This window comes from Stegodyphus dumicola, chromosome 4 (assembly GCF_044657685.1).
Source record: "Stegodyphus dumicola isolate Sdum_Otavi_A_Nest chromosome 4, ASM4465768v1".
Lineage (NCBI taxonomy): Eukaryota > Metazoa > Arthropoda > Arachnida > Araneae > Eresidae > Stegodyphus > Stegodyphus dumicola.
Window position 1 is genome coordinate 1,366,305 of NC_140771.1, and position 15,862 is coordinate 1,382,166.

The 15,862-nt window shown below is 33.1% G+C and overlaps 1 protein-coding gene across 6 annotated transcripts in view; it reads right to left on the reverse strand.

Moving 5' to 3' along the window:
• The window catches only part of LOC118202925 (zinc finger MIZ domain-containing protein 1-like), a 1,176,934-nt gene that overhangs the window by 341,328 nt on the left and 819,744 nt on the right, over window positions 1–15,862 (reverse strand). The window contains exon 1 of one of the 6 annotated variants that reach the window (XM_085814457.1): window positions 13,208–13,799. The exons of the other annotated variants lie outside the window; for them this stretch is intronic. The gene's annotated coding sequence lies outside the window, so the exon portion shown is untranslated. Of the gene's footprint in view, window positions 1–13,207; window positions 13,800–15,862 lie in introns of those variants that run through there. 6 annotated transcript variants of the gene reach the window in all.

Here is a 15,862-nt window from a genome sequence, read left to right on the forward strand (position 1 = left end):
CAGATTGATATGAAGATTTTAAAAAGATGGGGGGAGGAGGTATGTAACAGGTAGGTCTTTCAGGAGATTATTGGAAAGATTTTAAATGATTACGGTCAATTTTTTCCTTTTGATACGGTTTCAAAAGAGTAGAGAAAGAATAATTTCAGTTCATTTAAAGGGCAGAGAGAACTCTTTGGGATATTTATACGAAAATTTCGACGATGACATGATCCACATTTTCAAATATGTATATGCAAAATTGTCTATTTGATTCCGTAATAATAAAAAAATATAATTATTTCAAGTTTTTTTTCAAAGATTTTGTGGCAGCTCTTTCTTGTACCTCGCAAAGAATGTTAATTTCTGATTTAAGTTAATAATTTTGATTTCGTTTTTTGCTTCCTTGTACGAAGTAAAGGAAGTATTGTAATCACGAAAAATTCCGGATATCATATTTCAACGAAAATATCCGTTTCGACCGCTATCGAATGCAATTTAACGATGTTTTCACATGACATCTGTATGTAAGGACAAAATAAAGGACTCTTTTTCCTCAAACGAGTGATGAAACTCACTTAAAAGGAGATTTTTTTTTGTACACGTACGTATGTATGAATCTCGGATAACTAAAAAATGAATGGCCTCAGAATGTTGAAATTTTGTATAGAGGACTGCTTTAACATATAGCTGTGCACCTCTCTTTTTTGTTGCAATAGGCAGAACCAAAGGAATATATATATAGGCACTCTAACACTCGGCTCGGTGAGCTCAGTTTTCTTTAGTCTTACATGTTGGTAAAATGTGCATTTTTTGCTTTAAAAATGATTGAATTAGGTTTTTCTTATCTTCCAGTTAAAGTTTTTATACCTTTAGTTAATCTGCATGCAATAGTTGTAGAATTTTGAACAATTTAAAAGTTGTTTAAGTGCGGATAAGTCTCATATTTTTTACAACATAGCAGCCATATTTGTTTATATTTGAAACTTAGCAGAATAGTGAATAGTGAATTCAGTTTCTTCACCTTCAGTGTCTTTTTGCCGCGTGGGACCAAAAGTAAACTTTCAGTTTGTGCACCAAAAAATCTACCCTCTTGCTTGCTGGCAGAATTGACATTGCTTTTGCATAAAAAGTCTAATTTTAATTGTAAAAAATTGTTTTTTTAATTGTTTTAACTGTATTTGGTGTTTTATGTTTTTCTATATTTTCCAAATTTTAAGAAGATATTTTGAGGTTTTATGTATTTTTGCCTTGTTGCAAAGTGAGTACTGAATTAATTGAATGAGAAATCTATCTCTAACGAAATTCGAGAAAATAAGTGTAAATAAAATGCAGCAAAAAGTGCGTATAATTTAATATTCCGTACAAGGAAGTCATGTGGTATCCGTATCAGATTTTTTATAACACTGAAATCAGGTTTGTTTGCACTACACGGACATACATAAAAAATGCATCCTTTACTCACATGCCTTAATATCTAACGTTAGGAGTTAAGAATACCAGTTTATAGATATTAGTTGGCAAGTTGAGCACCGCAATTCAGATTTCAAAATTTATAGTTTGCATATCGGATGTATGTACGAATAAAAACTTATCGTGATTAAAAAAAAAAAAAAAAATTTTTTTTTTTTAAGTCATGTTTCACAAAGGAAAATGTTACGTCAACTTTTAGGTGCTAAGCTGGATACACTAATTACATTGGCAATTCTCCTTTTTTCCTTTGTTGTTTCGTATTAAGACTAAAACCTCAAAACTATCAAATTTACCTTTCTGATTGTTAATGAGCATGTGTTCTACATTCGCACTTCTACCTGCCAGAAATATATTTTTATATTACCTTTCTTATCATAAATTAATGGAATTTCCAGAAACAATTTTTTAAATATTCAATTCAGAAGTATTTTCCGTTAAAAATAAAGCGGGGGGGGGGGGAAATATGCCGCCTTTTGAAAAGGAGAAAATTTCACCTTCACTTTCTCCTATAATTAACCATTTATTAACACAAAAGATTGTCTTTTTGGAAAAGGTAATACACAAAACAACTTTACTGTAAATAAATAAATAAATAAATAAATAAAATCTAATGACCACACGTGACTTCTTTGAGTGACCTAGTAAATAGCACACATTTTTGGCTGCATTTCATTGGTCTCGTTCGGCAAAAAAAAAAAAGTTGGTGCACAAACTGTACCAACAAACTGTACACAAACTGTATCAACACAGTACACAAACAACTGTACACAACAACAACTGTACACAAACTGTATCAAACTGTGCACAAACTGTATCAACAAAGTGACTTCATTCACTATTCTACGACGATTTTCAAATGTAAACAAATGGCGGCTTCGTTAGGCTAAGTACCACTTTACTATTAAATTGTTGGTAATTCTACAACTATTGCATGCAAATCAACTAATGGCATCAAAACCTTTACCGAAACACAAGAACCAAATAATTCAATCACTTTTAAAGCAAAAAAATGCAGAATTTACCAACACATAAGAATAAAAAAAAATGAACTCGGCAACTCACGAAGCCGGATAACAAAGTAGGTGTGTATATATTTATATATGACTTAATATGAATGATTTGTAACTTGGCGATGGCGTGATAGATGCCTAGCGAAGAAAGTTGGCAATACAAGCAAGGCGCAATTCAGGATAACTTTATTACTGAGGAAAGCAATTCTGCATTCGCAATATTTGATTATATGGACGAGCGTCTTATGCGTCCTACATTTTTGTTAGCTCAGCACATATTCCTTGAACAAAGAAGACAGCCGCAAAGCGTCTGGCCAGAAGGAAAGCTTATACGAAAGTGTCGCAGCAACTCAGAGGAAGAACGGAGGGAGTCAAAAGTTTCAGTTCGAGTTAAAAAAGTTTTGATTTACAATTACTTGGTTGGGCAAGAGGTATCTGCATCAAGCGTTACATAGGATCGCATGGATTCAAATTATTGAATGACGGAGTTTAGACTTAAAGCGCTATTTTTAAGACAGAGAAAGGAAGTCCTCAATTTAAACAAAAAATAAAAGAGGTTATAACCAATTAAAATTAGAAGTTTGCTTTCATATTTTTTAGTTTAGTTTTTTTGCTTTCATATTTTTTTTATCTTCTATCATATATATATATATACATTTTCGGTGCCGCCGATCGCAACCAAAAAGGGAGTTGCACAACTACATGTTATTAGCAGTCCCCCATACACAAAATTTCTACGTTCTGAGGCTACTCGTTTTTGAGTTATACAAGGTACATGCATGCGTACGTACGTACCGACGTTAAGAAAAAAAAAAAATTTCCTCTGAATCCATTTTTAATGCATTTTACAATCCGTTTTGGAAAAAGGAGAATGGTCAAAATTGCGATTATCATTGAAATGTGATACCCGAAAATTTTCGCGATTACAATACTTCTTTTCCTTCGTACAAGGTAGGAAAAAAGCTGTTGACATATAAATGTATCCCTAACAAAGCGGTTCAAAATTTCGTAAGTGAGCATATTTACTTTTTTACAAGATGGACTAAAAGTTAATCAAATCTGTAAGTCCAAATCTTTAAATAAGATTTATGAACTTGGAACGAAACAATTTTCATTTTAAGTAAGTTAGTAAAATTTGCATTCTTGAGAAAATTTCTTGCTTTTCACTTTCCAAAAAAAAAAACTAAGGTTTGGGTTCCGCTTTTAAGCATGTAAATGTATGTGGTTTTCATTTCGCTTTGTTTCCTACTTTATGAATTTGTAATAACTTCTTTTTCTTTTATGAAGCGAGACAGAATAAAAGAGAGAAGAGTCACTACGCTTTTATGGAGCTTTAAGTAATTTCCTACATCCTAATACCCACAATTCCGTTCATTTTCACTTCGCAATCTCTTTGTGCAATTAATGGAAGAATTCAAATTCCTCAAACTTAAATAAGGATACACAAAAGCTATGAGAGATAAGAAGGATGATAAAAATAAGTACTATATATCTTAATTGGATGTCCAATCTGCGTAATATTGTTGAAAAAGTAAAGGGCAAGAAGAAGCGCTTTGCTCCTGAAAGAGAAATCTTTAGGCATTTTCCGAGTATTTAAATGCAAATTAAGGGAAATAAACAGATCAAACATATCAATTCACTGATTCTGTCTGTCGTTTGTTCCATGCTCGTTATCACACACTACATTAATCTAGTTCTAAAATTGAAAGTAAATTGAAATTTTGATGCAGTTCATGTTCCCGCAATTTGATGAAATTCCGTTAAGGGAACATAAAAATTTTCGAATTTTCAAATTTAAGCTAAAAAAATAAAGTAGGCAGACAAATATATATATAATATATATATTGTAGAGAAATTAGGTTATTTCGAAGTAGGAGAGATGAAAAATGAGCAATAGCCTCCCCGGGACTCGAACCACGGACCTCTCGAATACGCGTCGAGTGTGCTGACCACTTCACCACGAAGACATATTAAGAAGGCGGGAGAAATACATTATAATATAATACTGACTAAAAATATATAATTTATGCTGGTTTCGAAATTTTAAAAGACCGAAATCTTTCATTACAAAATATAAACAAGCACTACCAAGTCCACCAGTTTACAAGGAATAGATCTGGTGTGGCCACAATAAAACCATATCAGCTGGTAAAAAGTATGTTCATATACATTCTTTGCCAGAACCTGTTTTATTATCTGTTAAAAGCGTGTTTAGAAGTATCTCTAGCAGAAAACTACTGTCAAATTCAAAAGAACTCAAAACCCGAATGAAAGTTTTAATAATTGCATCCGGATACGCATACCGAAAACTGTTTTTGTGAGTGTCATCACATAAAAATGAATGACTAATGAAGACATAATGAAGAATCTGCAGAAATGTATGTATGTTTCTCGGACTGTGATAAAACAACGGTACCTAGAGCTATCCAATTTTGAATAACGTACGTCTTCACCCGAATATGGGCGTCTGGAAGCCCAAATTCGGAATAGGTTTTATTACCTATTTCGTATTTTGTAACACTGTAACGATTTTTTTATTAACAAACTCAACGATTTCAAAGCGAGCAATGGCAACACTGTATGAATTTTTTTTTTTTTTTTTTTTTTTATCTCCTGCGCGCGAGATTGTGTACCGGAAATTCTAAAGATAGGCTCACTTTAAAATTACTTTTGCGATATTGCTGTTGAAGTGTATTTTATGATTTGAGTGCCAAGAACATGCTATTTTTTAATAAATAAAAGTAACACACAAAACGGTAAAAAAAACACCCCATTTGGGCCTAATATAAAATACGAAAGGTTTGAGATTTTTTTTTTTTTTTAAGGAAATTTGTTTGGAAGGAAAATATTTGCAATCAACATGCCATAATAATTCATCGTTTTTAAATTTCGTTTCATTACCAAAAAGATTAATTTCTGTAGCGTCCTCTTCAGCGTCTCACGAGGGTCTGAATGGTGGCATTTCGTCCTGGGTTCCATTCCAGGCAAACGGGCTGACTGCATGATTGATTTACCCACGTGAAACTTGAACATTAGCCAGTTTCTATTAGAAAGTCCTCCACGAACGTAATCTTCCTTTAGGGTTTGGGTTTATTCGTTACGGCAAAGCCCTAAATGGAGGGATGTCTTCGTGGAGGACTTTCTAAGGAAAACGTGCTCCGTTATACATGTTACACATGGGGAACACGAAAACGCCCATGCAGTAAGCCCGTTCGCCGGGATTCGACTCCAGGTCCGAACTACCAGTGTTCAGCGACGTTACAGCTCGCCCGCTGGTGGGCCCTTTTTTTAGGCAGACAGTCTTTGTGTGCTTTGCCAAGTACGACTGCGAATACCGAATCATGTTCATTTATATTTTGCTATAAAATGCTCCTTGCAATAAATTAGATTCTGCTGCAACATAAATTTAACGTTTAACACCCTTTAATTATTTAATTTTACTTTTTTTTTATCTAAACGTTTTAGCCGAGTTTGTTGTTATGTTCTGTTATTCTTTAACATAATATTACTGTACGTCGTACGTGGTATTACTACTGATTTTGCCATTGTTACTGCCAGATTACATCGCATTATTATTGCCCCTAGCTATTCTAGATTATTATTAGCATTATAAAATTTAATTGTTACTATAAGTAAGCTATTCATCAGAAATCAGATTTACAAACAAATTTGACTAACGAACGCTTTAAGGTTTGTTCATAACCCGACGACCTTGTACACAGAGACACGGCCATACAGCTAAATAACACGAGAAGAATATGCAATTAGTGCAGCAATTTATGGCCATGAGAGAATATGCCTGCAGAGTAAATGCCAATTTGTGATCAGCACTGCTCGTGCCTTCACAATGGTAATTAATAGAAACAGCGGAAAGGCTCTTCTAGTGAGTAATACTCAAACTGACATGACATTGCGGATAAGCTCAGATAGCTAACGCTAGCTGATGAATTGTTCAAGGAGGCAGTTAACAATCTGCAATCAGTATTAGAAAACTTCTCAAGTGCATTTCATAAATTTCTCACCTCTAAATTTACAAGCGAATTATTCGCGCATTCGAAATACGCAGAGTAATCATGTCGGAAGCATGATTAAAAATTTATGTACAGTGAATGTTTGAAAGGGTAACTGATATCCTTTATAGCATAAATATCATGGGGTTAATTAATTATCTCAATTTAACCCTTAAATGCATGAATTTTTATTTTTAAAGTTGAAAATACATTAGAATTGATAAATAAAATAGGAAAAATATTTAAAAAAAATCTAAACTAAGTTTTTATCCCAATTTTTGAAAAAATATTAACTTTTACAACACAAAAATACTATAGGCGAGTGTTTAATAACAATTTTATGTAATAATACATACCTTATAAAATTGTTGAAACAATTTTAAAACTTTGAACACATCAAAATAACAACAAACACAAAATAAAAAATTCGTAAACACAAATGATGTCAACTGACAATGACCGTTACACCGTTAGTGATGCCACCACACAGAAATTTTCAAAACTATATGCGTAAATAGTATGTATCCAATTGGTTACACTATGCAGCAAGCTACAATTTGTGTTTTGATTTGATTTGCATGACTAATGATCAGTTTGATTTGATTTGCATGACTAATGATCAGTATGTTGCCAAATGGCAACTACATGCATTTGAGAGTTAATGCCAGTACATTTGTAAATTGCTGACGTTCTTAAAATAAAAATTCAACTAATTTATTCGGAATTAGGTTTCTTTAAATCTAGAAATTTTAAATTGGATCCAGAATTTAAAATGAGTCAAAACATTTAAACTTGGACTCATGTTTTCTAGAACAATGAGACATCTATGATAAGGCCCACCATTTAACTTTGAAATCACAAGAACTTCATTCTCTTCGTTCTTATGCAGAGATAATTAGGTTTTTGGACCAGGACACACTTTTCGAATTCTAAACCTAGATGGATCTGCTATTGCTGCAAGAGTAGATAGTAGGCCCTTATAAATATGAATAAAAAAAATTCGTAATTAAGTACGTAATTAAAATATAAAATAAATAATATCTCAAGTTTCAGATTTTATATTACGTCGAAAGGGTCGTATTTTTAACGCTTTGTGTGTTACCTTTAATTAGTATTAAATATAATATTCTTTGCACTTAAAACACATACATAGCATATTTTTGGAATTTCCGATAGACAGTCTCGCAGGGTGGAGATAATGTTTTTGTCCGCGCTGTGTTGCCATTGTTCGCTTTGAAATCGTCGAGTCTCTTCATTAAAAATTCTTTAAAATTTTACAAAATATGAAAGAGACAATAAAACAAATTTGAAATTCAAAATTCGGATTTTCAAGTGCCATATTCGGGAGGAGGACTACGTTATTCAAAATTTGATGGATCTAGGTACCATCTTTTTTTCACAATGCGAGAAACATACATACATACATTCATGGAGATTCTTCATTATTCAATTTCTTTAAATATAAAACAGGGCGATAATGTATGCTGGCGACAATTTAAAACGTAATTCGCCGTTTATTGTGAAACGCCACAAAATGCCGTTTTGAGCCCTTCTGTGCTACCGCTCTTAATAACACAAAGTAATGATAATAACATAAAATTAAAAAAATCATATCAATCAATGTAATATTTAAAACTCATTCCGACAGTGTATAAATAATTTTGCCGTTTTGTAGCAAACACAGAAACATAAAAGCATAAAGGAATATTAAATTTAAAAAAAAATTAAAGCAGAAGTTTAACTTCACGATGTAGCCCTCAATAAATGACTTTTTATTTACTTTTTTTTTTCATAAAAACACACTTCATTTTTACGAGAAATGAGAAAAAAATTGCTTTGCTAGTCATTAAAAGCGAACTCGGCAAAGTAGAAAAATAATTTTAAAAACGAGAGAAAATAAAAAGTCTTGCCTTTGGAGGGGGAAAAAAAAAAAAAGATTCGTAACTACGCGCTATTTATAACTTATTCATTCATTTATTTTTATTGATAACCCTCAATTAAAAAATTGGCTGAAGAAGATTTTAATGAACGTTGCTTAAGTTGAAGCAATGAATATGAACTTAAAATTACGAATGACTAAACATTAAAGAATTAATAAAACTCTTTATGTAGTAGTAGTTTCTGTAATTCCTTTAAAAACATTAATTCATAAAGTAACGAATCACACATTTGCGTAATTATGCAACTGATTGACTAGATTTCAAAATGCAAAAGGATCCATGCACTGTATTAGGAAAACTGTCTACGGTGTTAACATAATATATATTTTTCAAGTTGCTCGACATTATCGAAGAAATAAATTACTACAATTATATAATTTATTTGTTGTTGTTGTTGCAACAGCACTATACAGGTGACAGTGCCATTTACCTCAGTTCCGCCCCCAATTTTGATGGAGAGCACACCGGAAGACGGGTCCCAGGGTCACCCACCCCTCTTCCCCATACCAGCAACCTCTCGAGAAGACATTCCGCTCGCTGCATACTTTGAGTGCCCCCATGCCACACGAACACTATACATTTACAAACAACCATGCCTTTTTCCAGGATTCGAACCTAGGCAGTCAGCGATGCTAACCACTATACCAGTTGGGCGGCTAATTTGTTTGTAATCGGAGGAAAAGAATTTTCTTGTGGCTACCCCCAAAACGATACAATGTGTGTAATGAGTATTCGGAGACGGAAGAACCGTCAATTCCAAACATTATATTCTAAATATTGCACCATTTTGAAAACGATTTCGTAAGAAACACAAAATATTTCGCCGATTTGAAATATCGTTATTACTTAAAAGTTACATACAGAAATAGTTAGACTGAATAAAAACAGATTACCACATCAGCCCGAGGACTTTTCATGCAACAAGTATTAAAAGAAGTTAGAATATGAAAATTAAGAGCACTTTTGGCACTATACTTTGTTTTGCGTACGATTCGTATCATCTTATTATTCTTGCTTATACTTCTGAATGAAATAACAGTAATAATAAAATACAATTTGCATCAACAGAATCAAATATTTCCTCTTTTGCATTCTCTAACAAAAGCAGAAATAATATAACAGTGATTAAATAAAATGTGTGAAATCAAATACATTTATACTACTATCAGATTATATAGCAGAAGTAATATAACAGTGATTGAATAAAATATGTGAAATCAAATATATTTTTTGTACTATTATCATTATTTATGCGACGTAAGTAAATATTCATATACAGATGGAACTAATTTGATTACAACAGTTTTTTATAAAATATTCGAAAAATTATGGTAAACCGATATACGATAATTATAAGCATAAATTATCGTCTGCTACTTTGTTTTCATTCGAAATGCTGCTTTTAAAGAAATAGTGGATGAATGGCTATATTTGTGCTTTTTCCGAAGAAAATTATTCCTATGTAGTTATTGAAAAACGCTTTGAAAGCCATGGTTTTTCTATACTTAAAGCCACGATAGGTAATATTGCCAATAAGAAGAGAATAAAACGCCCAAATAAATTGTTTCAAATACATATCCAAGGAAAAAAAGGAATATTTCGAGTGTTGCAAAAGTAAGATGTTAAAAGAAAAAGTTAAAAGAAAATCTGCTAATACTAAAGAAAATGTTGTTAAAAGAAAATCTAAGTCAAAGGACAGTTGAAAAAATCATTAAAATGCTGTAAACAAAGTGATTAATGCTGATTCGAATCTTAAAAAGGGAAAAAAACCTAATGTGCATAGTCTTTCTAAAGGAAATATCTGAGAACGCAGAATGCGTGCAGAACTCTTTATTAAAAAACATTCACCTGAACAAAAATGGAAAAATATTGTTACAATAGATGAAACTTGGGTGCACTTAAATGATCGCAATAAAGACAGACGACCTACTTATTATCACCAAAGAGGAGAAAAAAATCTTAAAACATGGTTCTAAGAATCTAAAGAAAGGTTTTCAAAGAGATTTATGATTGTTGTTGGTTTTCTTATAATGGCAAGTTAAAAATAAAGAGAGTGCAAAAAAAAATGTCAAGATCAATGCTGCGCAAAATGTCAAGAGCAAATTAAAATTAAAGAATGGAGAAAAATGTTTAGATCAACTCCAAATATTATTATAAACATATTTTTTACACTCTTATAAAGTGCCATCAATCATTAGAACTGCATCAAGACAAAGCAAGCAGCCAAACATACGCATCCAATGCTAATTTTCTGGGAAAAAAAAAAAAAAAAAAAGAACAAGAAACGTGTTACCCTTCACACATACCTCTAACCTAAATCTCCTGATCCCCTAACCTAACCCAACGATTTTTGCGCTTTTGTACTGTACAGATATTAGGTTATTTTGAAGCTAGAAATGTAAATCGAACCCTGGATCTCTCGAATACGCTTCGAGTTACAACACGAACGCATGCTGGAAGGAGGGAGAAAATATATTATAGTGCTTTTAAACCTGCGTTCAAACGTGCACCTACAACCCTCCTTGGACTTTGAAAATATTTTCAAGAGGAATGAGGGAAAATAGCTCTTCCGATATTAAAAAATCTGATGTGTACACCACATGACTCGTACGGAATATTAAATTATACGCATTTTTTATTGCATTTCATTTAAACGTATCGGATAGAATTAAATCTACTTCGCCGACAGAACATAAACTACAATAGAATAAATGTACTCTTTAAAATTCACTCTATTTATTTACCATAGCAACACTCTGGCGCTAGGTTCACTTAACAGTATTATATTTCGTTCTTATTATTACTCAGAATGCACAAAATTTATATCATTTAAAAAATTATCTAATCGTTGCCACATGTTCTATTCAAATACTATAATAAAGCTAGAACGATGTATAAAAGAAATTAAGCAAATAAAACAAAAAAACAGTTTTTCACAGACGATTGAGCATTTCTCATTCAATTAATTCAGTTCTCACTTCGCAACAAGGCAAAAATACATTAAAACTCAAAATATCTGTCTTTAAAATTACGAAGTAAATCTTAAACACTTATTTCCTCGAAAAAATTCCAGAAACGATTAAGCATGATTTAATTCGCAATAAGAAATGAAGGCGTTATCTTTGTTGTTGCGAAGCTAAGTTTCTCTAGATTGGCCACAAATCCACTATCCTGTTGTTTCAAATGTAAACAAGCAACGGCCGCCATCAAAAACATTATTAGGCTTAGCGCCACTTAAACAACTTTAAAATTGTTGATAATTCTAAAAATATTGCATAGAGATTCACTAAAGGCATTAAAACCTTAACCGGAAGATAAGAACAACATAATTATATCATTTCTAAAGCAAAAAATGTACAATTTACAAATACATAAGAGTAAAGAAACTGAGATCACTGAGCCGGGTAAGAGTGGATAATATATATATATATATATATTTATATACATTTGGTGCGGCCGATTGCAACTAAAATACAAAGTGCACATCCACATGTTATAGCAGTCCTCTATACAAAATTTCAACGTTCTGAGGCTACTCGTTTTAGAGTTATGCGAGATACGTTCGTACAGACGCAACGAAAAATTCTCTTCAGAATTCATTTTAAAGTAATTTTATAATTTTTTTGGAGGAAAAGAGTATTTTATTCTGCCCTTACGTACAGATATCACGCAAAAACATCGTTAAATTGCATTCGATAGCGTAATGGATATTTTTGTTGAAATATGCTGCCTGAAACTTTTCGCGATTACAATACTTCCTTTTCACTTCGTACAAGGAAGTAAAAAGGCTTTACTATCTCTTAACTTACGGTATAGATAGACAGTAAAGAATAAGGGTTTTGAAATAGAACATTTGAAACAAAAAAATTTTAGGTAAAATATTTATGTAAATACCACGAAAATCGTCTAAAACACGCTAATTTAGAGCTATTAATTAAAAACGCTCAAAACGCTAATTTTAGCCCTCATTTTCCCGAGTGGCAACAGTAATATATCATCAACAATGGCTGCGTGCCATTGTTCCTGATATAATGAGAGAGAATTAGTTTATTTTTCAATCGAAATTTTTACGTGGGTTCCATATTGCATCAGAATGAAAAATGTATGGGTATGAATCGTAGATTTTGCTCAAAATAATGATGTATTTGTTTTAATTTTGCTGACCATATGGCAATTCCATATGTCATATGGGTATATATACCATACGATTCTATGGTTACGTAGTCAGTTGTGGTACATGCATTGAATATTGTTTCTTTGGCATTTTTTATGCACTACAATGACGCATCCTATTCCTTATGACGTGTAATATGAATATGCTATTACACGAATTTTCAAATGGTGTCGTGAGTAAAATAATGCATTACTGTCAGTCTAACTTAACTGGTATCGGGTACATCGACTACTTCAAAAATAAAAAGTAAATCGGTTTTTCCCTTCTCACAATTTAAATAAATAAATATATGAAATAATAACATTGAATCGTTTATTTAGTGTTAGATTAGTATGGAGATCAGATATTCTGTGAATATTTAGGACCCTACACTTCACCAATCTGCTACGATAAATCTACTGGACAATGCTTAAATCATTCTGTATTTATTTGAATCCCTTTGAAATCATTTAATCAATACATGCATCTGAACATGTATTCGTTATAAACCAGAACAAAAAAAAAAAAAAAAAAAAAAAAAAAGGGGGGGGGTGGGAATTTATAAATAACACACCATCGATGAAGTTAAATAAACCTTTTTGCCAAAGAGAATAAAATTTTAAAAGATCAATAGTAACTTACCTGAACAGTCTTTCACTCACGATTCTCAACATAGTCCTGTAATCGATGACCAGTTGCTGAGCAACATGCAGCTCCAAAAAAATATAGAGATAAGCAGATAAGACCGATATCAATGATCGTATTGACAGATGCGATCGAACAACACGCGACCAACCACGTTCAAATTTGCATCAGTATATTCCTTGAGTCGCAAACGATAATTTAAATTGGTAATGAACTCTCTTAACTCCCACTTCATCGATGATGCGATCTAGAGAGTCGATAAGTTACTTCTACTTCCACTCCTTATTAGAATAATGGAATGGAAATTCGAGTGGTTTTTGTTGAATCAATCATTTTGTTGACGTTTCATGCTGAAAATCCCATGAGACAAGACACACAAGTAAAAACAGACATAAAATGAATACGTGCGAAACGATAAAACACGAAAATTTCAACAGCTGTAAAAGTGCCGCGAAGTTTTGCTTTCAAATAACCCTCTTCGGTGACGAGACCACGTGGACGAGATAGCAAACGGACGGCCGCACAGTAAAAACCTCGTGTGGAGAGAGCTGTTTTTAAAATTCGCGACACAGGTCTGTGATCGAGGCGGTCTTCTCGCGCACTGAAGCCTACTATGGTGGCTACATTGTGGTAGGGATCTGGTGGGCTCTTCTCGCAACCGCTGTCACCCCTCCTCCCCAGACACTGACACACGGAGCGCTTATTAGGGACGAACTGCACATTGCGGAATTAATTCGAGAGATACATTTAAGATTCCACTCGTATGATTACGTCAAGCTCTAATCACAGATTATATTATTTACGATGCACCGGTAACTTCTGCCTTGTAGAGGTTTTATTTTAATTTTCTAATAGTTATTTTTTTCTGGAACAAGTCTTTCTTGGTTCCCACCTACGATTCCTTGCCAAAATGAGATTTTAGGATTACGTTTTATGTAGAACATAAGTAGATTTATGCCGAACAGAAGGTAAAACGTTTTATGTAGAACAGTAGGTAGAAACAAGTATTTAAGCTGAAGTCTAGGTCGCTTCACTAGAAGAGCCTAGCAGAGTATTAGGGAGAGCGTGTTCTGTCTTCCAGGTTGTTCCTAAAAGTCAAATATCTCTTTTCCGCCGTATTGTTACGTACTTGCTGGTATCCGCCGATGATCTTAAGTAAGGGCCAACTCTGTTAGTTAATTCGATGCAGCTTCTTTATTTTAGTTAGATTAGCTTCTTATTTTTTATCTTGAGTTAAAAGTCCAAGTGAAAAGAGTTAAAAGTCCATCTGTTCATCTCGTTACGAAATGCACAAGACGCGTTAAGAAGATAGCTTCCGCGCAAAGCGGGTTCAAGGTTGCCAGAAAATTGAAAGAGGAGACAGTGTTACCAGATTTGGTGCAAAATCGCCCAGAATTGGTGCGGGAATATTCTAGAATGAATTCTTACCCATTTGCCCCAGGATGTTCTCGAAGGCAGGCCAAAAGCTATATAAACCCTACTTGTACGCGGAGTAGCAATGTATCATGAGTTTTATCATGAATAGTATCTTGAATGTGTTGAGTTCCGAGAAAAATCGACCGAGTCGGGATCTATATTTAATGATTTACCGTGAAGCTGTCTTCAACCTTTATAGTCTGCTAGCCTGAAGACTGTGTAGCTGATTGTTTCAGCGTGTTTGTCGTAATATTTCGACGACTGTAAACGTGTTTTTGGAACTGTCCTGAGTAATACTGGCTAATGAATTATGTTTTGATTCTTCATCAAGTGTTGTCGTCAATCGCTCTAAATCCACGAGTTCGTAAAACGCAACAATATATTAATTGGAAATAAAGGGTAAAGTAACCCTTCCTTGGACTTGTCATTTGCTTACAGAACTTGATAATAGTCGATATTTGGAAGGGAGCGCTAGAATACTGATGAACTGTGATAAGTCGCTACACAGTTCTTCAGTATTCTAGCGCTCCCTTCCAAATAATCTAAGATATATAGCCTCTTCAGTTTAGGTCGCTGAACTTGACAGCCCGACTTACAAAATTATAGCAGTGATTTTTATATTACCTGAACTATTGTCAGTAACTAGTACAATGCATATTTTTGACTGGCTTGTAAAGGAGTTTTGTACAAATAAAGGCTCATTAGCGGGTTGTAAAGTTGCTGAACTCTGTTTAGTTGGACTCGGCTTCAAGTCTTGGTGAAGAAGCAAGCTGTATGGCATTTCCGTGTTTTTCCCCATGTACAACATCGATACGAGTTATTTTTCCTTTGAAAGTCCATTATGAAGCATTCTTCGCCTTAGGCAGGCAGCCCTCACATGCTTTGCTCATAATTAAACAAACTAAAACGAAATACAGATTTCTTTAAAGATTTTATTGCTGTCCAGTAACAGATTCTGATCATACTCCACTTAAAGCTTTGAATATTAATGAGTCAAAGATTAAAATGACTCATTTTCCGTCAAATGTGAGTAATTTTTCGCAACCTGGATATTCAAATATCCAACAAATTATTTCATACCATATATCATCATGAAACAAACAACTAAAACATTTGAACGATATGGACTGAATAAACAGATTTAACACAAGTAAGGATTACACATATAAGAGATGTATAAGATGTCCGAATTAACGAATCCAAAATTAACGAATTTTCGCATAATGTTTCGTATCT